Source organism: Rhinopithecus roxellana, chromosome 20 (assembly GCF_007565055.1).
Source record: "Rhinopithecus roxellana isolate Shanxi Qingling chromosome 20, ASM756505v1, whole genome shotgun sequence".
NCBI lineage: Eukaryota > Metazoa > Chordata > Mammalia > Primates > Cercopithecidae > Rhinopithecus > Rhinopithecus roxellana.
This window is the reverse complement of record NC_044568.1, coordinates 81,810,072-81,835,669: the sequence shown is the minus strand read 5'-3', so window position 1 is coordinate 81,835,669 and position 25,598 is coordinate 81,810,072. Positions and strand designations below refer to the sequence as shown.

The 25,598-nt window shown below is 49.9% G+C and overlaps 1 long non-coding RNA gene across 1 annotated transcript; it reads right to left on the bottom strand.

Annotated features, from left to right (window-relative positions):
• Window positions 1–931: 931 nt before the first annotated feature.
• LOC104664874 lies at window positions 932–24,290 on the bottom strand. The gene is made up of 2 exons (XR_004055324.1): window positions 23,992–24,290; window positions 932–1,204 (listed from the first exon to the last, which is right to left on the bottom strand). It is a non-coding gene; the product is annotated as an uncharacterized LOC104664874 (long non-coding RNA).
• Window positions 24,291–25,598: the final 1,308 nt, after the last annotated feature.

Below are 25,598 nucleotides of genomic sequence, written 5' to 3'. Positions count from 1 at the left end.
CTTGAATTCTGGCACTGCCAGGTTCTAGCTATGAAATCTGAACCCAGCCGGGCGTGGTGGCTCACACCTGTAATCCCAACACTTGGGGAGGTTGAGGCAGGTGGATCCCCTGAGAGGTCAGGAGTTCAAGATCAGCCTGGCCAGTGAAACCCCATCCCTATTAAAAATACAAAAATTAGCTGGGCATGGCGGCATGCACCTGTAGTCCCAGCTACTCAGCAGACTGGGGCAGGATAATCGCTTAAACCCAGGAGGTGGTGGTGCCAGTGAGCCGAGATTGCACCATTGCACTCCAACCTGGGTGATAGAACGAGACTCCATCTCAAAAAAAAAAAAAAAAAAAAAGGAAATCTGAGTCAGTGCTGATCAATAACACTCGTGCAACTTTCAAATGGTCTATATCTGCACTGTCCAACGTGGCAGCCATCAGCCACATAAGGCTGCTGGGCACTTGAACTCATTGTTAGTGCAACCTGGGGAGTCAACTTTAAAATTTATTTAATTTTAACTAATTTACACATCAATAGCCACAAGGAGCCATAACAGCTACTGTCTTGGACAGCACCACTCTAGAAAATGACCAAACGTCTCGTGGTAAATAGGGAATAATAGGGGTTATTTCACGGGATATTGTCAGGATTAGTGTCAGGATTAGATATAATGCATATAAAGTTCCTGGTTCCCACAAAGCACTCAATAAAATGCTGCTTATTTATTAACATCAGCCTGATACTCAAGAAAAAAAAAAATTGCCTGGAAAACAAATGTTCAGAAGCACCCTGTCACAGAGGCTAAAAATTCAGAGCCGTTCCAGAGAAACTCGTAAAATTATTCCTTAATTGTAGAAGTTCAATTGCAGCAGGAGGTTATCAGTTACAAGGGCTGTATTTCATTACAGATCCAGCCGCAGCTCAATAAATTAAGCAATCACTCAGAATAACATGTTGCTTTAATCCCCTCTCTTGGAGCAGTTCCAAGTTGTTTGGTTTTATATGCGCTCAGCCCTGAAAGGGGACTCATACTGGGCTCATTTCTTTCCCCTCAATTCTTCAGCCCCTCTCTGGAAACATCTTTGCATCTTCCAACCAGCAGGAGAGAGGATTCCAAGCCAAGCAGGCCTCCTTTTATCAAAACTGGAGCCTTTTCCATCCTCTGGCCTTGACGCATTCCACATTTCATTTGCTGAAATTACTGGCAGGTTTATCTGCAATGAAAAAAAAAAGACACCTCTTAGCAGCCCAGTTCTGGGCATGTAGAGAGCGCTAACTCTCGGCGGCTTTTCCATTCTCATCTTCTCTCAAGTGGTTTATAATCTCACAGCAGAATTTTGCTTCCCCTAGAAACTTGGCACGGGAGGTGTCAGCCTGGGAACATATTTGTTTGTGTAAATTAAAAGAAGAATATGTTTTGACCATATTTAAGTTGTAACTGCACTAAAGAAATAAATACTGACTTGCACAACGCTTCTCGCTGCCACACGGTTCTGGCTCACCTCCCCAAACTCTGCCTTTGTTAATAAAACCTACACTAACAAGAGCTCTAAATAGCTTATCTCCTCAGACAGCTACAGGGACAACCTCAGAGGCCATGTCTGCCCCGACCCAGGCCCACACAGAAAATCCACTTACCTCATGTGGGATTTGCTTCTCCTGACACACCGCATTCTTGCTGGGGTAGAAAAGGGTGTCAGAAAGAGCACCCTCACCAATGTAGGTTTGTTTTTTATGGTGGGGGAGGGACAGGGTCTTACTTTGTCACCCAGGCTGGGGTATAGTGCTACAATCACAGCTCACTGCAGCCTTGACCTCCCGGGCCCAAGCGATCCTCCTGCCTCAGCCCCCCACTGTAGTTGGGACTACAGGCATGCCCCACTATGCCTGGCTAATATTTGTATTTTTTGTACAGACAGTGTTTTGCCGTGTTGCTCAGGCTGGTCTTGAACTCCTGAGCTCAAGCCATCCTCCTGCCTCAGCCTCTCAAAGTGCTGAGATTACAGGCGTGAACCACCGAGCCCAGCCTCTACAGGTGTACCCTTGATGTGCACGTGAATGGTAACCTTTTGAAGGCCCTGGGCAATAGCTGTAGAAATTTACATTGCACACCTCTTGGCTGGGAGTGGGGCCTCACATCTGTAATCCTAGCACTCTGGGAGGCTGAAGGATGGCTTGAGCTCAGGAGTTCAAGACTACCCTGAGCAACATGGTGAGACCCTGTCTCTACTAAAAAATACAAAAAAATTAGCTGGGTGTGGTAGTGCATGCCTGTAGTCCCAGCTATTTAGGAGGCTGGGGCAGGAGGACCACTTGAGCCCAGGAGGTGGAGGTTGCGGTGAGTCAAGATGGTACCACTGCACTCCAGCCTGGGCAACAGTGTGAGATTGTCTCAAAAAAAAAAAAAAAAAGAAAGAAAGAAAAAGCACATCTCCTCTGACCAAGAAATTCCACTTCTAGGAATTTATCCTACAAGTATTCTTGGTCACATGCCAAAGACTATAGATGTTATAAAGGCAAAATCCTCGAGTTAACTGAAATATTGGCCAGTAGAAGACAGGTGAAGTATGATGCAATGCTAGAAGTCATTAAAAAGAATGAGATGGGTCTAAGAGCTGTCAGGATATATTATATACCCCCAACTTTCTTACCACTATGAACCAAAAAAAGTGCATGCTTTCAAAATTTATAAAGATTGTGCAAACTGCCCACAGTGGTTGTCTTATAAAGTGAAGTTGGAGTTAAAGAAAAATTGCAGGCCGGGCGCGGTGGCTCAAGCCTGTAATCCCAGCACTTTGGGAGGCCGAGGCGGGCGGATCACGAGGTCAGGAGATCGAGACCATCCTGGCTAATATGGTGAAACCCCGTCTCTACTAAAAAATACAAAAAGCTAGCGGGGCGAGGTGGCTGGCGCCTGTAGTCCCAGCTGCTCGGGAGGCTGAGGCAGGAGAATGGCGTAAACCCAGGAGGCAGAGCTTGCAGTGAGCTGAGATCCGGCCACTGCACTCCAGCCCGGGCGACAGAGGGAGACTCCGTCTCAAAAAAAAAAAAAAAAAAAAGAAAAGAAAAATTGCAGGGCAGGCATGGTGGCTCAAGCCTATAGTCCCAGCACTTTGGGAGGATGAGGTAGGAGGATTGCTTGAGGCCAGGAGTTCAAGACTAGCCTGGACAACATAGTGAGACCCTATCTCTACTACTACTAATAATAATAATTAAATAAAAAGGGTGGCATGAGCCGGTAGTCCCAGCTACTCTGGAGGTTGAGGCAGAAGGATCGCTTGAGTCCAGGAGTTCATGGCTGCAGTGAGCCATGATCACACCACTGCACTCCAGCCTGGGTGACAGAGTGAGACCCTGTCTCTAAACACAATAAATTAATTAAAAAGGCAAATCATCCCTTTATTTCCACCTTACTCTCTTTTGTATTTTTTCTCACTATAGGCATAGTTTCATTTTTAAAATTTGGCACAATTAAAGAACATACAATGGTGTTTTAAAAATCATTTCCACATTCTGTGCTCCGTAATAACAATACCGCAATAATACTCTCTTTATTGCATGCCTGCTAGGACAATGGAGTTGGGGGGAGGTGAGAATCTCTGCCTTTCTGATTTATTTATGCAGATAACCTGCAGTAGGCTAAATAGCAGCTCCCAGAGAGAGAAAGTATGTCTACTTTCAAATTGAATCCCTGGAGAAAGACTGATTAAGGATCTTGAGAGGAGGCATTTGTTCTGGATTATCCAGATGGGAACTAAACGCAATCCATGTATCCTTCTAAGAGAGAAGCAGAGACCAGGACAGAGAGAAGAGGAAGATAAGAAGATGGAGGCAGAGACTGGAGTGATGCGGCCACAAGCCAAGGAACGCCAGAGCCACTAGAAGGTGGAAAAGACAAGACACACATCTTGCGTTGTGTGCCTGGAAGGAGTGCAGCCCTGCTAGATTTCCAACTTCTGGCCACCAGAACTTTGAAATGAATCTGCTGTGTTAAGCCCTGTGGTCTGTGATAATTTGTTATAGCAGTCCCAGGAAAAAAAGATATAACCAGACTTCCCTTATACCTGTTAGAAGCATGAAATGCACAGGTTCATGAGAAGACAAGTTTGATAGACCTGTTTGTGTTGGCAAACACAAATAATCCATTCATTACAGACACTTACTGAGCATCTATTAGGTGACAGGCACAGTTCTAGGTGCTGAGGATACAGCCAGCATAGAACACAACAAAGAAGCGTGCCTGCCTGGAGCTGACATTTCAATGAGGGAGAAATCAACAAAATAAATAGAACACGGAGGAGGGTGGATGGTGGTAGCAGGTGCTACAGAGAGCGAGGAAGCAGAAAACAGGGACCAGGGGGTCAAGGAAGGGGGATTGGAGTAGAGGCTTGAAGGTGGTGAGGGCATGAGGGGTGTGTCTACCTGAGGGAAGAGAGGCAGAAAAAGGAAACTAGGGACTGGGCATGGTGGCTCAGGCCTGTAATCCCAGCATTTTGGGAGGCCAAGGTGGGTGGATCACTTGAGGTCAGGAGTTTGAGACCAGCCTGATCACCATGGTGAAACCCATCTCTAGTTTAAAAAAATATATATATATGTATATATATATTATATAAAACATATATATCTAAAACATACATATATTTTATTTTCCCTCCTCCTCTCTGGCATCCAGGCTTTAAAGAGGTGGACTTGGCACTACCAGTGGTCTCAGATGAGGTGAGGGGGATAAGGCAGGAAAAGAACCCAGAGCTTCCAGTCCCTGGATCCTAGAGAGCAATACAATATATTATATATATAAAACATATAATATATAAAACATAAAATATATATTATATATAAAACATAAAACATGTATAAAACATACATAATATATATATAATATATACACACACACAGACACACAAAATTAGCTGGGCATAGTGACGCACGCCTGTAATCCCAGCTACTTGGGAAGCTGAGGCAGGAGAATTGCGTGAACCCAGGAGGCGGAGGTTGCAGTGAGCTGAGATCACGCCATTGCACTCCAGCCTGGGCAACGACAGCAAAACTCCACTAAAAAAAAAAAAAAAAAGGAAAGAAAAGAAAAAGGAAAACAGGCAGAGGGAACGAATACAGAACTTGAGCCTAGGAGTGACACATAAAAATAGGAAGGAACTCCCTTTTTCCCTCCTTCTTCCTCCCCCACCTCCCTCCCATACTTGCTATCTGCCTGCTGCGTACCAGGGCCTGGGGTACGCAGATGAATGAGGCCTCATTCTCAGGTTCGATGCCTTCCCTAGTACGGGGACAGTCATAAACAAATCCAACAAATATAACGTGGTAGGCGTCACAGCAGAGGCCAGGGCAGGCTGCCCTCGCAGGCCAGCGTGGGAAGTTGCGTGTAGGTTGGGGTTAAGGTTGGGGAGGTGGGAGTAAATTGATTAGGGCCGGACTTGAAATCCCAGCATGTGTGTTGAGCTGCAGTTCAGCTGGAAATTAACAGGAGGGGCGGTGGTGAACATGGAGATGGATCTGGGAGTCTTTGATTTTTAAGTACAGTCGGCACATCGGGACAGGAATATAAATTCTGAGAATGCCCTATCTCTTTCAGTTCTACACAATCCATGAAAAGGAGAACAGTTCCCAAGTCCTGAATTGGGACACTGTGGGTTGCAAACAGCAGACACTGAAGTTGATCTGAATGAGGTAGAACGACGGATTTATTCACTGGGTAGCTACGATGAGGAAGGGGAAGAGGCTCTATTGCTCTCTAGGATCCAGGGACTGGAAGCTCTGGGTTCTTTTCCTGCCTTATCCCCCTCACCTCATCTTTCATTTCTCCTCCTCTCTACTTATTGGCCTTACTGTCTGAGGCCACTGGTGGTGCCAAGTCCACCTCTTTAAGGCCTGGATGCCAGAGAGGAGGAGGGAAAGAAACACCCTCCTCACAAGCTCTGCAGACAATCCTGAATTTGCCCTGCTTGAGTCACATGACTACACCTGGACCAATCACTGCATCCCGGCTCAGAAGTGGGCTGCTATGATTGGTCATGGTGGGTCACATGTCTACACATGGACCAATTACTGTAGCTGAGGAAAAAGTACTGTGGGTAGCCATTTTCGGCCATCTTCCCATGGTACTGGCGGGTCTGTTATCAGAAGCTGGGGAGAGTGTGCTGGCAGGAACAAGAAGAGCCACCTGCCTCCCCCAAGGCCTTCTGACTCTGTTACTGCTCCATTCATTCTGCTGGGAATCGTCTCAATCTTGAGCCAGACTCTGCTTGAAGATCCCACTTTGGTTGTCTACAAACCCCAGAGTTGCCAGCTGGGATTTACTCAGACCTGTTGCTGTAGTTCTTTTTTGTCATTGTCATTATGCGATTTTGATCAGATTTAAAATGGACTTTTAGTCATTGGTTTATGATTGCCTCTGCTCATACGCGTCGGACCCTCATCTGTCTTGTTGATTACGATACAGCTCGTGCTCAGTCCCCAGCGCCTATGTACAGTAGGTACACAGGTAGTGAAATGAATGAACATCCTCCAGGGAACGAACGGGAAGAGCTGCACAGTTCTCATCTGTTCTCAATGAGTCCCTTTCTGCCACCCTCTCCGCACATTTTCCAGTCACCCTATACCCCTTCATGACAAGGCTTTGTTAGTGTAAGTGCACCTTGCGTCCTGTTAGTATAAGTCCCTGGATGTCAGCCCAACACACACTGGAGGTTCCGAATCTCTGGGTGTTTTGAGTAAAGATGATCCTTTGGCAAAGCTAATGGAGTTCTGTCTGAGCTCAGAGGGACTGGGCGCCATGACTGGTTGGCAGTGTCTCCCATGGCCACCTGCCCTGTTGGGCGTCCCTGGTCCTGCTCTGTGTCGTTTGCTAACCAGGGGACTTGTTTTTAAGACTGCAGCTCAGTCATCTGCTGGGATATCAGAGTACACTCAGAATCCAGGACAAAATGGTGTGGCCAAATAAAACAACTGTGGGCTCTTAGGGAAGAAGGCTTAAGACAAATGGTTATTTTTCTTAAGTGTGTATGACCCACATGTCAGCTGGGGTCATCTTATTTTTGGAAATTCAAACAAAATGGGCTTGAGTCTTGTCCCACATGCCAGGGAAGACCCAACTGTCCTTGGACTCTTTCCAGGGATTGGAGGTGAGAGGTGCTAGTGTCTCACCCAGACGCCCAAGGCTCTATAAATTCCTGTGTCCCCTTAATCACTTCTGCTTGGGCACCTTTTTGCTGGCCTCAGGAGAAGGCTAGCTGTCAGAGGCATGGAACGTGTGCAGTGACACAAGCTCACGCTGTTGCTGTCTTCAACTTTATTATAATTTTTGAACAAAGGGCTTCCCGTTTTCATTTTGCCCTGGGTCCTGCAAATTAGGTAGCCAGTCCTGCCCCACTCAGGGGCTGTTCCTTTCCTACCCCACATTGATTCTGCCCCAATATCTCTATTCTCCCTAAATCCCATCGTACACAAGGATGTGGGTGTAAGAGACTTGGAAGCTTTGGGACAAAAGAAAATGTTGACCTCTCAGACACAGAAACAACATCAAGTGCAATGTTTGAGCTGCCTCTAAAATACTCAGTTGGGAACAACACAGGCTAAAGCTGAGAAGTGTCGAACCTGGATGAAGGGTACTGGGTGCCTGTTATATACCACATACTACTTTCAGGTATGGTGGGAAATTTCCGTAGTACAAAGTGGTGGGGTTTTATTTATTTATTTATTTATTTATTTATTTATTTATTTAGAGACAGGGTTTGGCTCTGTTGCCCAGGCTGGAGTACAGTGGTGTGATCATAGCTCACCGTAGTCCCATCCTCTTGGGCTCAAGTGATCCTCTGGCCTTGGCCTCCCAAAGTGTTGGGATTATAGGTGTGAGCCATCACTCACAATTTAAACTCTATAATACAAAGTTTAAAAAGGCAGTAAAGCCGGGCACGGTGGCTCACGCCTGTAATCCCAGCACTTTGGGAGGCCGAGGCAGGCGGATCACAAGGTCAGGAGATCAAGACCATCCTGGCTAACACAGTGAAACCCTGTCTCTACTAAAAATACAAAATATTAGCCGGGCGTGGTAGTGGGCGCCTACAGTCCCAGCTACTCAGGAGGCTAAGGCAGGAGAATGGCGTGAACCCAGGAGGCGGAGCTTGCAATGAGCTGAGATGGTGCCACTGCACTCCAGCCCGGGCGACAGTGTGAGAGTCCATCTCAAAGGAAAAAAAAAAAAAAGGCAATAAAAGCCAAGCACAGTGGCTCATGCCTCTAATCCCAACACTTTAGGAGGCTAAAGTGGAAGGATCATTTGAGCCTAGGAATTCAAGACCAACTGGCAACATGGCAAGACCTCATCGCTACAAAAAATAAAAAATTAGCCAGGCATAGTGGCATGTGCCTGTTGGTCCCAGCTACTCGGGAGGCTGAGGCAGGCAGATGGCCTGAGCTCAGGAGTTCAAGGCTGTGGTGAGCTGTGATCACGCCACTGCACTCCAGCCTGAGTGACAGAGCCAGACCCCATTTCAAGAAAATAAAAACAAAAATTAAAAAGGCAATACATTAAGACTTGTCCCTGGCAGTTCCTCAAAATGTTAAACATAGGGTTGCCTTATGGCCCAGCAATTCTACTCTGACCTATATGCCTAAGAGAAATGAAAGCATCTGTTTACGCAAAGACCAAAACATGAATGTTCATTGCTGCATTATTCATAGCAGCCAAAAAGTGTAAATAACCCGTCTGTCCATCACTGACAGTGGATAAACAAAATGTTGGTCCATCCATAAAATAGAATATGATTCAGCTGTAAGAAGGAATGAAGTTCTGATCCATGCTACAGTGTGGCTGAACCTTGAGAACGTCATGCTAAGTAAAAGGATCCAGTCACAAAGGACCACATTAAGAGTGTGATTGCATTTATAGGAAATGTGCAGAATAAACAAATCCACAGGGGCAGAAAGTAGATTCGTGATTGCTCAGGGTTGGCGGCGTTGGAGGATTAGAGTGCAGGAGGGTTCTGGGTTTCCTTTTCTTTCTTTTTTTTTTTTTTTTTGAGATGGAGTCTCACTCTGTTGCCCAGGCTAGAGCGCAATGGCAGCATCTCGGCACACTGCAACCTCCACCTCCTGGGTTCAAGGGATTCTCTTGCCTCAGCCTTCTGAGTAGCTGGGATTACAGGTACACGCCGCCACGTCTGGCTCATTTTTGTACTTTTGGTAGAGATGGGGTTTCGCCATGTTGGCCAGGCTGGTCTCAAACTCCTGACCTCAGGTGATCCGCCCGCCTTGGCCTCCCGAAGTGCTGGGATTACAGGCGTGAGCCACCACGCCCGGCCCAGCGTTTCTTTTTGAGGTGATGGTGTTCTAACATAAATTGTGATGATGGTTGCACAACTCTGTGTATACACTCAAAGACGCTGAATCGTACACGTTAAATGGGTGAAGTGTACTTTAAGTGAATAATTTCTCAATAAAGCTGTTTTAAAAAAGAAGTCACACCTTCCTCTCTGACCCTCCTGCTGGGAATCCTTTGGCTTCAGCTCCCTGCCCTCTTGGGAAATCCCTTCTCTCTCTCCTCTACCCTCTCCCTACACACACACACACACACACACACACACACACCCCTGCCATTCTGTCTTAAGCTATTTTTCAGCTGGGCATGATGGCTTATGCCTGCAATTCCAGCACTTTGTGAGACTGATGTAGGAGGACTTCAAGACCAGCCTGGCCAATGTAGTGAGACCCCAACTCTATAAAAGAATAAAAAAATTAGCCGAGAGTGGCCGGGCACGGTGGCTCATGCCTGTAATCCCAGCACTTTGGGAGACCGAGGTGGGCGGATCACGAGGTCAGATCGAGGCCATCCTGGCTAACATAGTGAAACCCAGTCTCTACTAAAAATACAAAAAAAAAAAAAAAAAAATTAGGTGTGGTGGCGGGTGCCTGTAGTCCTAGTTACTTGGGAGGCTGAGGCAGGAGAATGGCATGAACCCAGGAGGCAGAGCTTTCAGTGAGCCGAGATCACGCCACTGCACTCCAGCCTGGGTGACAGAGCGAGACTCCGTCTCAAAAAAGAGGCCAACAGTGATATTAATCTATAGTCCCAGCTACTCAGGAGGCTGAGGCAGGAGGATCACCTGAGCTCAGGAGTTTAATGCTGCAGTGAGCTCTAATGACACCAGTGCACTCCAGCCTGGGCAACAGAGCAAGACCCTGATTCTAAATATATATATATATTCTCACTTTAAAGAAGTGGCTTCCAGAGGCAAGGTGAACCATTGAGGTATGTTTCTAAACTACAACACTTTCTTTCCTCTTTAAAAGTTACTCAGTTGACAGCTGCTAAAATTACAATGTTGAAATCCCCAGGGTATTCTATTGTTGGCTGTCACCTAATCTGATTTCCAAGAGCTGCAGAATTCCCTCAAAGAAGGAGGAGCCAACCTAACCTCTCCAAAGGCAGTGGTCATCTGTTCTGAAACCTAACTCTGTCACCTCACAGGTGGGGAGAAAAGAACATGGCCAAGGCCAAGTTCATGATGTTCTAACTGAAGGATAAGCTTTTGCTCTGGAACAGGAGTCAGGAAATACGGCCTGTGGGCCAAGTTCGGCCCACTCCTTGTTTTTGTAAATAAAGTTTTATTGCAACACACAGCCACATCCATTCGTTTGTGTATCTGTGGCTACCTTTGAGTTAAAATGCCAGTTGGCCAGGCGCGGTGGCTCACGCCTGTAATCCCAGCACTTTGGGAGGCCGAGGGGGGTGGATCACGAGGTCAGGAGATCCAGACCAGCCTGGCCAATATGCTGAAACCCCTATCTCTACTAAAAATACAAAAATTAGCTGGGTGTTGTACCCTAGAACTTAAAGTATAATAAAAAATAAATAAATAAAACCACTGAGACAAAAATAGAATTAGCTGGGCGTGGTGGTGGGCACCTGCAATCCCAGCTACTCAGGAGGCTGGGGCAGGAGGATCACTTGAACCAGGGAATCAGAGGTTGCAGTGAGCCGAGATTGTGCCACCACACGCCAGCCCGGGCAACAGAGCAAGACTCCATCCCCAACTTCCAAAAAAAAAAAAAAAAAAAGACAGAGTTAAGTACCTGCAGCAGAGACTGTATTGCCTGCAAAGGCTAAAATCTTCACAAGCTGGCCTTTTACAGAAATGGGCTGCTGACCCTTGGAATGGAAGATCCAGGCCTGAGCCCCAGTTCCTCACATGCTGGGTGTGTGGCCTTGGACAAGTCAGTGCATCTCTCTTTCCTCATCAGTAAGCTGGAGAGACCAACAATCCCTTTTTATATGTTGCTCATGCAACTGAAATGACTTCATACAGGTGCAATCCGTAGTACATACAAAGCATTCAATACATATCGATGGTTATGATGTTATTTAGGAAATGAGGACAGCTTGTGCTTCACAGGGTTATTTGAAATAACAGATGGTGCCTGTGCAAACAGCTGGCAAAAAAAACAGTATAAATACATATTGGCCAGGTGTGGTGGCTCACGCCTATAATCCCAGCACTTTGGGAGGCTGAGATGAACACATCACTTTAGGTCAGGAGTTTGAGACCAGCCTGGCCAACATGGTGAAATCACATCTCTACTAAAAATACACAAATTAGCTGGGCGAGGTGGTGTGTGCCTATAATCCCAGCTACTGAGGCTGAGGTGGGAGGATCACTGGAACCCTGGAGGTGGATGTTGCAGTGAGCCGAGATGGCGCCACTGCACTCTAGCCTGGGCCACAGAGTGAGACGCTGTCTCAAAAAAAAAAAAAAATTGTTTTGTTGTAAATATCTTCTAGGCTTTTGAAACCATTCTTTGCTTCTTAGTACCATTTAGATTTTGGAGTTTTGAGTGTCAATAAACTTTCAACTTCAGAGGAAAAGGGATCTTTCCTTCAGACCCTCTCATTAACCAGTTCGGGAGACCAAAACCCCTGACTACTGGCTGGGTCTTGAACCTGCCCAGAACTAACATCCAAGTATTATTTGGGCTATATTCTGCCTCTTCCCCACTGTAGGCACTCGGAAAGCCAAGCCCATATGCCTTTATTTTTATTTATTTATTCTGAGATGGAGTCTCACTGTCACCCAGGAGTGCAGTGGCGCGATCTCAGCTCACTGCAATCTCCGCCCCCAGGTTCAAGCGATTCTCCTGCCTCAGCCTCCTCAGTAGCTGGAACTACAGGCACATGCCACCATGCCCGGCTAGTTTTTGTATTTTTACTAGAGACGGGGTTTTGCCATGTTGGCCAGGCTGATCTCAAACTCCTGACCTCAGGTAATCTGCCTGTCTCGGCCTCCCAAAATGCTAGGATTACAGGTGTGAGCCACTGCACCCAGCCTCCATATGCCTTTAAATACTTGTGTTACCTTTGAACCCCCCACCAGAGCCCGTTAAGCAGGAATCTACTCCAAGGTGTGGGCACGCAGGTTTGGGGCAGGGGGAGGGTCTTAGGGGACCCTCAGGGGCTGTCCAGAAACCTACTGGGGGATGGGGAGTGGTGACTGAGATGACTGACATCTGACACTGCACCACTAGTCAATACTTCCCTGGAAGGTGTCATTTAAGTAGGCTGGGTCCGGGGAGATAAGCAGTCTCTGATTCACTGGCTTCGTGTTAAAACTATTAACTGAACATCTAATCTAACACAGATGAGGCCCTGAGGCTATAGCAATGAAGGAGTCATGCCCTCTGCCCTTAGCAACTGCCCCTGCCTGCCTTTTAGTGGGGGCAATTCAGCCCTGTAAGGAGTCTTCCTACTCTCTCAGGGTCTCAGTCCCACTACAAAACACCATGCTGATGACTTGGAAGATGACGGTGGGCCTGGCTGTGTGATATGTGGCTGGTAGGAGTTACGAGTGCCAGCTCTGGAGTACCTTAGATCAGGGCAGAACTGGCTACATAATTCGCAAAATGACAATCTGAGGCCCCTTGTTCCAAAGTTATTAAGGCTAGAGCAAAGTTATTAAGGTGGCACTGTCACAGCTCACTGCAGCCTCGACTTCCGGGGCTCAAGCCAGCCTCCCGCATCAGCCTCCTGCCTCAGCCTCCTGAGTAGCTGGGACTATAGGGGCATGCCACCATGCCTGGGTAATTTTTTTTTTTTTTTAAAGAAATGAGGGTCTGGCTATGGTTCCCAGGCTGGTCTCCAACCCCTGGTCTCAAGTAATCCCCATGCCTTGGCCTCACAGCAGTCAACTAAATGTGGGTCCCAGTCCGTGGAAACCAGCCCTGCATCTGAGGTCGCACTGCTTGCCCGCTGGTTAGCCTCAAATACCTCTCTTCACCGGCTCGAGCCTCAGTTTCCCCAGCCTCAGATGTCAATTAGGCTCACCTGCAGGTTGGTTGTGGCCATTAGGTGAGATAAGGCCTGTAAAGCGTTTCGCACAGAGGACAGGCTCGGCCACATTACTGATGTTCCTGGCCTGCTGTGGCTGGCGCATTTCATCTTACAATAATAGTTCACATTTATTATTCTTATATAATAGCTAAGACTTATATAGCACATCATCAATGTCAGGCGCCGTGCTTAGTTCTTTACAGACGTTCGCATATTTCATCCTCACCACATCCCTATGCTGTGCCCTAATATTCTAGTAACTGTAGATGGGGGAACTGAGGCACAAAGAGGGTAAGTATCTTGGCAGAGGTCACCCGACCACTCAACAGAAGAGTCCACGTTCAAACACAGGACAGCTGGCTTCCAGGTCTCTGTTCTTAAGCTTACCTATTGTTGGGGCTCAGAAAACCATACCCAAAATGTGGCTCTTTGATGTGCTGAACTAAAGCAGCCTCAAGGTCTCTCCAACACCACCACCCCCGCCCCAATCCTGTTTCTCCATCCTCTGTCTGTCCCAAAGCATAGGAGGAGGCCGCTGCCTGGAGTTCCCTTATCTACCTGGAAACCACACCCGCCAGAGAGGAACACAATTGCCTTCAACTCCTTCCCTGAAATTTCATTAACCACAGATGAAAACTCATCGCAGAGGAAGAGCATGAAATGAAACACTACACCTGGAGCCCAGACAGACTTCATCCCAAACTATCATCTGTTCTCCGGTCCCATTCAACTCTCTAAGGGAATTATTCACTGACTGTTGTCCCAGCATCAGACCCATTCACTCCTCCGAAAAATCATTTACTACCCCTCAGAGTGGCCACATTTCCCCCATCTCCCTGCTATGATGGAGGTATTTATTTATATTTGTATGTATTTTTGAGACAAGGTCTCAGTCACCCAGACTGGAGCGCAGCAGCGTGATCTCGGCTCACTACAGCCTCTGCTTCCGGGGCTCAAGTGATCCTCCCACCTCAGCCTCCCAAGCAGCTGGGACCACAGATGTGTGCCATCTAACTTGGCTAATTTTTTTTCTATTTCTGATAGAGACAGGGTTTCACTATGTTGCCCAGGCTGGTCTCGAACTCCACCTGCCTTGGCCTCCCAGACTGCCAGGATTACAGGTGTGAGCCACCGTGCCAGGCCGATGGAGGGTTTATGAGCATCTGGACTTCACTGGGTTATTGGGTAATCATTCTCCCGCCACTCCCCTGGCGTTTACGCATGGTGAATAAATTCATATGCCTTTTTCTCCTATTAATCCACTTGTCATTTCTTTGGTAAAAATTTTTTTAAAATAAATACAAAATAGGGACAAGGTCTCACTATGTTGCCCAGGAAGATTTTGAACTCCTGGGCTCAAGTGATCCTCCCACCTCGGCCTCCCAAAGTGCTAGGATTACTGGCGTGAGCCACCATGCCTGGCCTGTCAGTTATTTTTAGCAAACTTTTAGAGGGTGAAGGAGCAGCCTTCACTTGCCTCCTATGCTGTGTGTTCTGGGAGTTGACTCATGACAGACACGCATGCATGATCCCTTCCTGAGATCCTAACACCAAGTATTCAGCTTGAAATTTTCATCGTAATGTGGCATTATTTCTTTGATTCTTTTGTCTGTCTCCCAACTCAGCTGTGAGCCCCATGCAGGCAGGGGCTGTCTGGCTCCTTGCTGTACCTCCAGCACCTGGCACCCAGCTCAGCACACAGTAGGGCCTCAGCAGACATCTGTCCAGGGAAGGAAGGGCAGAAGCAGTGTCCAGCCACAGCAATCCCACCCAGAAGCAACAGCCACAGCTCTCTTGAATTTCCAGGCTACGTGATTTACAAGCTTGTTTTGGGCAGGACTCGGTGGCATGCACCTGTAGCCCAGGCGCCTTGGGAGGCTGAGGCAGGATGATCGCTTGAGCTCAGGAGTTCAAGGCTGCAGTGAGCTATGACTGTACCACTGCAATCCAGCCCGGGTGACAAAGAGAGACCCTGTCTCAATTAAAAAAAAAAAAAAAAAAAAAAAAAGGTTGTTTTGGGGGAATCTCCAACAACTCAGGAAACCATCTCATCGGCTCCAGGCTTTTCTCACTTGGGGACCCCCGACACTGTGCAGGTGGAGAGATTTAATAGGTGCTTGAGAGCCCAGCCCCCATCCTGGCAGGGTGCAGGGGGTGGGTGGGGGGTGCGTTCTGACAGCAGGGCCGGCAGCTGTCTACAGGCCTCTTGGTGCCAGCCCTAGCTGGTCAGCGGGGGCCCGCTGCCACCCCTCACCCCATGACGCAGCAGAAAGTGAAACCGGAGTTGGCCCCTGCCGGCTGGGACTGATCACCCACTGTTTCCCTGCAAAACCACAGTCCCAGGGGGCTGGTGGGCAGCTGGTGCCCAGGTCCGGCACAGTGAGGCCTGTCAGGCAAGTGCCCCTAGAGGCCAAGGGAGGTGCCCTGGCCAGAAAGGAGGGTGCTGAGTCATCATGACCCTAACATGAGAGAGAAATCCGAGCTATGGATCAATGCAGGGGTGGGGGGTAAGAGGTCCCAGTGGTGTCAGTGAGCAGGGAAGGGTGGTTCCCCCCCCCAAAAGGAAGATGTGTGACACCAAGTTCTGTCATGCTGGAGCCCTCTATAGATCTGAATTGGCAACTCCCCGCTCTGCCCCCACCCCTCCCCACACCGACTACAGGGGTGCGGGAAATCCCTAAGATAAACAAGAATTCTTTAAAAGTGGACCTCTGAAACTTCACAAACGACTTTCTTGATTTCTGCCCCATCCTCAGGGCACCTGTAGTTGCTTAATATTTTTCTTCCAAAAAACCCACTCTTCTTTCTTTTTTAACTGACATCAATTGATGGGGGGAAAAAAAAGGGCCCCTGTCTCCCAACCCTAAATGGAAAACCAACCAATTGCCTGAAATAGCAATCAGCGGTGCAAAGAAAATACCTACTAGGAGAATTTTCACCTTTAGCCGGCGCCCCGCAACATCAGATGGGAGACATCTATTTCAAGTCACAGGTTTCATGCCTGAGGAGCTGCTGGTTCAGAGAGGCTGACTCGCTTGTCCAGGGTGACACAGCAAGAGAGTCACAGAGCTCGGGCTGGAATGCAGGCCTGGCTGATTCCAGAACCCCGGGCTCAGTGGCGGGCTGCTGTCTCCCCACCCATGAATTCCTCTGCCTGTATTCATATTATCGCCTTCAGAAAGCACCTTCAGAGCTTATGCGTCGTTAGAGCTTATTATATATAACATTGGATACATCTAAGAACCCTTTGAAGCCAGAGCAGGGGGTGCTGCCCCTCCCTTGGTGTATGGGGAAACTGAGGCAGCGAGCGGGGAAGTGTTCTGTCTCAGGGAGCTAGTAGGAGAGCCAGGACTGCTCAGGGCCCCCTGCCAAGGCGATGATCCCCGAGGCCCTGGCTGCAAGGACCAGGCCTTGTCAAACAGGTAACACTTGTTTCTTTTCGCTTTCCTTACCTCCCCCAACAACCAACCCCCCAGAGCAAACGCTGACGCTGACAGCTGTACGGCTTTCCCAGGCCGGATCTCAGTGTCTGCCCCTGGAGGGGAAAAGCACGTTTAGCAACCAGTGTCTGCGCATGGCGTCTTTCAGTTTTTCAGAGTGATAACCAGTTCTGAGCACAAGTGGCATCCACCAGGGACCCAGAAGGCGCTATAGCAGGAGAGTTTGGGGACCAGCTTTCTTCCTTGAGTTGCTGGAGGAACTCTGAGCTGATGTCTTTCCGGCCCAGGGACCCCCGAGGAATACTGCAAGAGCAATAAGGATTTTTAGGGGCATTATGATAGTGGAATGGAAACACATCTGCCCCCAAAAGTCCCTCATTTTCCCTGCGGTAACGAACCAGCTGGCAGGAAGTGGTAGCGCTCAGAGCACCAAGAGCCAAAACTAAAAAGGAAAAAAATGTACAAAGTTAGAGCAAACTTTAAACAAGTGAGCGCTTTCATGGTGTACGGCGGCTCCGTGCAGACTCACGAAAGGGACCTCATCTTCTCAATAACTGGCTAAATAGGTCTCAGTGCAGCAGCTTCCATACAGACGTGCCCAGAAAACCACAGATCTGGAATCCCAGAGCAGGTTCCCAAAATGGATACAAGGATTATTTCCTAAAGCCAGGCGCATCATAGGAGACGCGACGTTTCCCCCAAACTTCGAATGAATGTTCCAGACCCTCATTAATGATCTAAGTGAACAACAAATCCTTCAACACCTCCTCCTCTGGAATGGGAGAAACTTAGTCCCCTTGGAAACGCTGATGAAAATATCTGGTTTCCACAACATGGACGGAAGGGCTAGGACTTGGGTGGGGAAGTTGAGTGGTTATCACTGGTGGGGCAAGAGGGGCAAACTGGCCAGGCGTGGGTGCTCATGCCTGTAATCCCTGCACTTTGGGAGGCCAAAGTGGGAGGATTGCTTGAGGTCAGGAGTTTGACAACAGCCTGGGCAACACAGTGAGACCTCCCCAGTCTCTGCAAAAAATAGCCAGGCATGGTGGTGTACGCCTGTAGTCCCAGCTACGCAGGAGGCTGAGGCTTGAGCCCAGAAGTTCAGGCCGCAGTGAGCCGTGCTCACCACTGCACTCCAGCCTGGGCAAAAGAGTGAGACACTGTCTCAAAAAGAAAAGGGGGAAGGGTTTTACCGCTAAGGTCCTGGGTGCCATCTCTTTGTTCAGCCACTAAGATCTGAGGACTGAGGAGTCCAGGGTGTCTTCCCCAGGGCATATGACCTTTGAGGCCCTGCAGGTGGGTGCCCCCTGTGCCAGCCAGCACTCTGGGAGCCGGGAAAGGGTTAATCCCTCCACATGGCTGACACCGGAGGAGAAGCTCACTCCACAGGCTGGGATATCACACTGGGCCATCTCAGAGAGGAGAGGGCCTGAAAACAGCCTCTGTGACTTCTGTGAACACAAGTGGCTTCACGGCCTTCAGATAGAGAAGGGGGTGAAAAGGCATCCCCATACAGAACCTACTCCCCAGTCGCTAGCTGGCTCCTTGGCACCCGTCGTGTGGGCCTGAAGCTCTGGCAGGGACTCTGGGCATCTGTACCAGTGAGCACCCGGCCATCTCCGCCAGGCCTGTGAGGGAGCGATTCTACCCTTGCCATGTGACAGCCGGCGACTAGGGCCCACGTCTCTTCTTTCAAGCAGCACCTAAAATATTCTCCCGGTGAACCTAGGGCTAAATACGGCATGGCCTACAAGTGCCAGGTCTGGACCTTTTAACGCCATTCTAAGATACGATCGAGAACCCACGAGGCCTTTGGTGGCCTGGAGTCCAGTTACCGGGGCCAAATGGGAGTCCCACGGGTTTGGCTGACTCAGGGCTGGGTGCGACTTCCTGGAGCAGGCACATGTTGGTGTCAGAGCAGAGAGGCTGCAGACTGTTTTCTTGTGTGTTTGAGCCCAGAATGCCAGCCCAGTTCTCGCTCTGGGCCGACCCCCAAGGTGGCTTAGCTGGTGGCCCCTTTTTCTGTCTACCTGGCCCACTTCTTTCCACTTCTAGCCTGTAGCCCTGCCCCTCCTGGCCTAGGTTTTCCTCCCAGCCCGATCAAAGCAAAAGGCTCAGCTCCCAAGTAGGAGGCCTCGCAGAGCTGGAGAGGAGACCAGCAAACACAGGCACAGTAACTCAGATGTGTTATATGTTGTCTTCCTGGCTGGAAGCTACGCCTCCTAGGCCCGTCCCAAATCCAAGGATCGCAGCCCTAGTGCTCCAGAGAGAGGGCTTGGGGCTGGGCTGCAGAAGTTCAGCTTTGTCTCTGAATCTTCTAGAGCAATGGTTGCACTCACACAGGACGGATTTTCTCTGAGCCTGTGGGATAGCCTCATCTGAGCCTGTGGGATAGCCTCACAGCCCCTTTGAGCATTTGGAAGGTTGTGCTTAGCAAAGCGGGGTTCTGCCCTCACCAGAGCCCACAGGGTCACCAGGCTATTAAACCCTGCAGAGTCTCTGGGGAGGCTGCCTTTGAGAGCCAAACACCCCATCTTCTGGCTGAACTGCTGCAGGCTTCGTCCCGGTAGGAAAGACCCACAGGCACCTGTCTGGACTCATCTCGGCACCAGTAGTGGCCCTAAGGCCACATCTGGGCCTTGCTGGCAGAGGTCTGGGCTGTCTTGGGCACAAATGCCAATGCCAACAGGCCCAGCACTGATTTCACACATGATTCCAGCAAGACAGCCTAGATTTTTGCACATCTCTGAGAAAACTTTCATACCACACCGCACAGCTAACCTCAGGCGCAACCAGCCACTAACTTCTCGCCCCGCCCAGGTGAAGTCCCCTTCGCTGCAGTGGTGCAGCACTTCAGGGACATGGAGAAAGAAGTTTGCTTTGTGATTCCGTAAACTCAGATGTTTCATATAAGGAAGATGATGTAAAATCAGAAACCTTATTTTAAAGCTTGGTAAATATGTGCATATGTCCCCTACAACTGGGGACGCTGGAAAGGCAGCACCTGAACACTGGCTGCTTTGAAAAAAGGTCGTGAGAAGGGCAGAAGGGGTCACCTGGGCACGGGGGGATGGAGGGAACCCCAAGTCCACTCTAGAATTCTAAATTCTTTCAACATCCATCTGTTTCCCTGAAAAGTCCGGCTTGGCTACTAGGCCTGAAAAGTCTATCATGTTTGTGAGTGTCAGTGTTTTTGTTTAGGGTTTATTTTCACCTTGTTCCAGACACAAGAAGCAAAAGGAACTCTACATTTTCCTGTGTTCAGGGTGCTCAGGCGAGAAAGAAAATGCCTGCTTAAAGTAATTGATCAGCAGTGTTTTGTTTGCACACGCACTTTATTCCGGCGAGTGATTTTAAGTACCAAGTTTGCTTTAACTTTTCCCTGCACTCATTTTTATCCTCATGGCTAAAATAGCTGTATTTACTCCACAATCTAAATTAAAGGAGGGCGAGCTGATGGACTTTTAGGAGGCTGTAGTTGATCTGGCAAGAAATTTCATCTTTCTGTTCATAACGTTAAGTTGGGGGGTTGCTGGGAAGGGAAACAGAGTCCCTTGGAGGGACTTTTCCAACTTGCATTGGTTTGAGTCACCAATGCACGTTTTATTTTTAAGGAAGTATCATACTCATTGCAGAACCACCTCTAAATATTTTACCCCTGGCCATACCGTATTCTTTTCTATTGAAACATATTTTTTGCCTCTCTGAGATCAGCTATGGCTTGAGTATTGCTAAGAACAAATTTCAAAGTTGCTTGTTTTTTTTTTTTTGTTTTGTTTTTCTTAAATCCACACTTCTTTGAGGGTTGGCGGGGCTGGGGAGGGAACAGCAACTGCTTAATGAAGTTTCTCACACAGAGGCAAAAAGAGAAAAGCCAAAATATATTCAGTGTATCCAGCAGTTCCATGTTGAATTTTTTTTTTTCCCCTTATTGGTTTAGGGGGTTGTGTAGGAGGGTGGTGGGAAGGATCTGAAAAGAAGCTGTGATTCTTTGCTGAATTAATGATGACTTCTCACTGCAAAATGCTGATTTATAATCTCTTCACCATACTAGACTGTTTCCAGACTCAGAGGGGGAAAAAGTTTGCTAAATGTATTCATAATTACATGCACAGTTTCAGACGGCTGAATATAAGTAATGCTTGTGCTGTTGCGAACGCTCACCATTAAAGCAGAAATTGTTTCACATTTAGCACTAAATTCTGTCTGATTTTGCACACTTAACAATTCAGTAATTTTAACATTCGGCTTCGTCGCCTCCATTATAGCTCAGTATCTTGGAGAAACAGTCAGTGTTCCGGCCTCGTTAATTCACGTAAAACACCCTATTTGTGGAAGTATCATTAAAGGCTAATTTGATGAGATATCCTTATTTAGCAAAGCAAATAGGATTTGACAGTCAGCTCCGGGTGGCGATTTAGCAAAGCACAAACACAATTCACAACGTGACAATTTCCCATCCATGCGCCTCCCTGGAATTGTGGGCTCCTGAAAATTGTGCTGTTTCATCGTGTCCCATACTAAAGAGAAAGAACTCTGGAAGTAAAGAACTGTTTTTGCCAAGGCAGCACAAATGTCATCTGTGTGTACATGTGCCATGTCTTTCAAATCCTAAATCTCGTATCAAGAACGCTGTGTTCAAAAGTTTTTTCCAGGTACGGCTCACTTCTATTCCCTGCTGTGTAGACTTAATTTAAATCTAGACTTGCAAATAACTTAGGGTGTGTGGAAGTCTATATAGGTTACAACTATATAGGGAGTGTGTGTGTGTGTACACACAACTGAAGGTTAATGTTCCGCGAGGGGGATTTATACCCACTACCCTTGCTTTAGAGACTTACCCTGAACGTATTAACCAGCCTTTTATAAAATGCCTGTCTGGGTGCAGTGGCTCACACCTGTAATCCCAGCACTTTGGGAGGCCGAGGTGGGTGGATCACGAGGTCAGGAGATCGAGACCATCGTGGCTAACACCGTGAAACCCCGTCTCTACTAAAAATACAAAAAATTAGCTGGGCTTGGTGACACGGGCCTGTCATCCCAGCTACTCCAGAGGCTGCAACAGGAGAATCGCCTGAACCCGGGAAGCAGAGGTTGCAGATCGCGCCACTGCACTCCAGCCTGGTCAACAGAGCAAAGATTCCGTCTCAAAAAACAAAAAACAAAAACAAAAAGAACGCCTTCAACAGCAAAGTAGCAAAGAGTTGCAAAGAAATGTTGCAATTCCAGGTGGAAGCAAACAGCTGGTTGCTCCTAATTTAACAAACGTAAAGACAAATCTAATGTCATTACAATTCATCATTTCAGGAGTGCCTTATTTAGGGGTTTCAAACACTTTGCCACAACTGACATCCTACTAATTCCTTTCCAATCCAATCCTGTCCCTTAAACCATTGTGGGGGTGGTCAGGGGGGATGTACTTTCTCCTCCTTGCATCGTTTTTCGGCCTCCCAAGGAGAGACGCCCTTGGAAAACACAGTAGGTTCGGCAAACTGAGAACACACATATATAAGAATACCGCCCTCGAAGGGGCCTTTTAGTTCTATGCAAGTAGCAGACCTCCCCCTCTTTCCCCAGCTCCGCCACGCAGCCGGGTTTTAGATGCGTTCCCTGGGGGTAGTAGCTCTCTGCCCTCACCCTCCTGGGACTGCCCGGGCCTGAGTCCCTCGCTGTCCAGAATGATCCCAAAAGCGGGACTTTGAGGGCCAGTTGGATAAAACATAAACTCATCTCGCCCTCAAAACCCCGATTCTGAGACCACAGCCTCCAAAGCCTCTTTTCCTAAGAAGTGAGTCCCCATTCACGGCTGACAGCACCGGGGCAGGCCGCCTTTGAGGCAGGAGTTTGGAGAATCCCGGATCGCTGAAGGAATCGTTACTGGGTGTTCCCTCGGGGCGGCGGTTCATCTCACCAAAATGCCAGGGGGTCGCTATGGGAGGAGGGGGCATTTGCCCACCCCATGGCTGAGGGCAAGAGAATCGCTTGATCCCGGGGTGTCTCCTCCCTCAGGGAGCAATCACCAATCTCGCCCAGTAAACAGGCCTGAAAGCTTCCCGGAGAACACGAGGGGGTGCCCCCAACGTCCCTTAGCAGCGGATAAATCGGGTGTCCGAGATGTCTCGTACAGTCCACCCACCCCCTCACGCCATCTCCAGCTAAAAAAAGTTTGGTTATTTGTGTCCTTAATCGTCTCTCATTAAAGTCAAATTTGCTGCGCGCCCAAATTGGGGGAAGTGATTTCCATTTTAATAGCTCAATTAGCCTCTAGGTTCTGGAAAGGCCACTCCCCCACGCACCTTTTCTCTTCATTTTAACCCCCCTCCCTTTTTCACAACTTCTCCTAAAAATAAATTATAAATATGGATGTGTCCTCAGAGGACATGAGCGGCGCATTCCAACGCTCCGCTTGGTGGGGATTGGAAGCAAAGAGAAACCAGAAACGCCACTCCCCCCACTCCCAAATCAAAGTGCCTTTTTCCTTTCTTTTTCCTTTTCTTTCTTTTTTTCTAACTACTTTTTCCTAACTTGGTGTCGTCTCGGGCACAGACACCCCGCTCCGCACCCTGGTACCTAGTTTTTTTTTGCCCCCGTCCTGCAGAAGCTAAAGCTAATGCGCGAGAGCTGCCTGCTTGTCGGGAGGAGGGCGCAGACAACTTTATTTAGGGGGCGGCGGTAACTCTCTGGGGACTGTGGTTCCCGGCTGGTCCGGAATCCCCGGGGCCCAGCCCCCGCAGGCGCCGCCGCCCATGCCAGCGGGGCCCGGGCGCACGTGGAGCGGCGGGCGCGGCCGGCCTGCTCCGCGCGCGGCATTGAGATCGGGGTCACGCAGCGAGTCAGTTTCCCGAGCGGGCTTTCCGGGGTGGGGGTGGGGACGCGGACGCTCCAACGCCTAGTCAATTTCCAAGCCCAGGCACTAGGGAGGCTGGGGGCGGCCTCGCCCCCTTCCTACCTCCCGGCCTCACACGCCCCTCTGGGGAGCGGGGGAGGGGTTCGAGGGGGAGCCGGGGTGGCGGCAGCGGCGGCGATCGCAGCCCAGACAAGCGTCTCGCGCCGGATCCCGAGAGAGCCGCGCGCTCCCCCGCCGCCACCTCCCCGCTCCCGTTCCCATCCACCCCGCAGGCAGCCGCCCCACACCCCTTCGGCCCTGGGGGCCTGGGCGCCCACCTGCCGCGATCCCTGCCCAGGCTGGGGGAAGGTGCCAGGCGGGAAGAAGGGGAGCACTCACCGCCGCTGCTGCCTCCGGGGGTGCACGGCCCCCCTTCCGGGGCTGCGCCTTCCCAGGCTCCAGGCAGGCGTGCGCCAGGCGTGGGGGGTGCCCCGTGGGCCCTGCAGCCTCCGCCTCGATTGGAGCCCAGCCTTAAATCCTCCACCGTGAAGAAGAAGGGTACTTCCAGAAAAAAAATCCGCCCCTCCCCAGACGAGATCCAAGTGATGGGCGGGGAGCATAGAAAATCCTTTTCTGCAGAGAGCGCGCAGCCGACGGGGCTGCACCCGGCCTCCACGGTCCGCTGCCGCCACAAAGCCGCGCCCCCGGCCCCCCCCGCCCCCCCAGCGCCCTATGGCCGGCCCGGGGCGGGGGCTGGGCCAGCCCGGGGTTGGCCGCGCTGGGGAGGCGGCGGCGGCGGCGGCCCAGGCAGCGGGGCGGTTCCTCCCCAGCCCGGGAGAGAGGGCAAGAGCCTGGAAGCCGAGCGCGCCCGCCCGGGTGGGGGTAGGGGTGGGGGGTGGGGGTGGGGTGGGAGTGGGGGCGGGGGCCGGGGTGGGGGGGCACCTTCCTAGAAACCCTCGCCAAATATAGTCAGCGGATAGGGGCATTCCTAGAAATGCGGCGGCGACGTCAGCCTCGACCTGGGGGCGGGGGGCAGAGCCTGGGGTGCTTCAAACTGAGGGCACGGAGGCGGGTAAAGAGTCCCCACTTCCAGTACCACCGCAGCCCAGAGACGGAACCGAGGCCGGACTTCCCTCCCGAGGGGCGTGCGGGAGTCCTCCAAAGGCACTTGAGGTATCCCGGAGCTGGGGGTGCATCCACTGAAGATTGAGACCCGGTCTGCCCCCCTCTTTCGGGAACACCCGGTGCCACTGCCAGCTGGCGCTTCTGGCCCTTCCCCCAATTTTCAGCACCCCCTTCCCCCCCACACACAACCCCGTGAACAAACAGTAAAAGTAGGAGCAGCATCAGGCGGGGTCTCCAAGCCTCTTACACCCACCCCAGGACGTTCCCTTACCTCCTCTGGGATGGCTGGAGTCCCCTGGATCCCCCAGGGCTGAAACTGCACAGACACACTGTGTTCCCAAGAACTCCTCCAAATACCAACCCACCTTCGGGCCACAAAATAAAGTTGTGCTTCCTCCTCCCCAGTCCAGTGTCACTTTGTTGCTGCTTCCGGGGCCAAGGGCTCTTGGAGAGATGCTGGAACTTGGGGGTAGGGCCTAAGGGTGTCCTCTCCACCTGGCAAAGACCTGGCCTCTGGCACTGACACTCTCACCAGCCATAGCTGTAATACTTTCCATTTCCCGCAGTAAGGGAGACGCCCCCACAGCAGCTCATCCCCCTCCTAAAATCTGCCCCACCCACACCCCTGCCCAGGGACCCCCAAATCCATTGCAGAAGTGGCCCCTCTTTCGCAAAGAGAATCCACATAACTGAGACATGACTTGTCCCTCTCCACTGCCCCGCCTCTCTGCGCGAAAACGTGACTGGCCTGAACCTCCCAGGATCATAAAAAATGTATTTTGCTGTCCTCTGTTGGCCAACACGGGTCACACTCACAAAACACACCACTCAACCCAGCGGGCAGTCCTGATGCCACAGAGGGGGTCCCAGGGGCCCCAGCC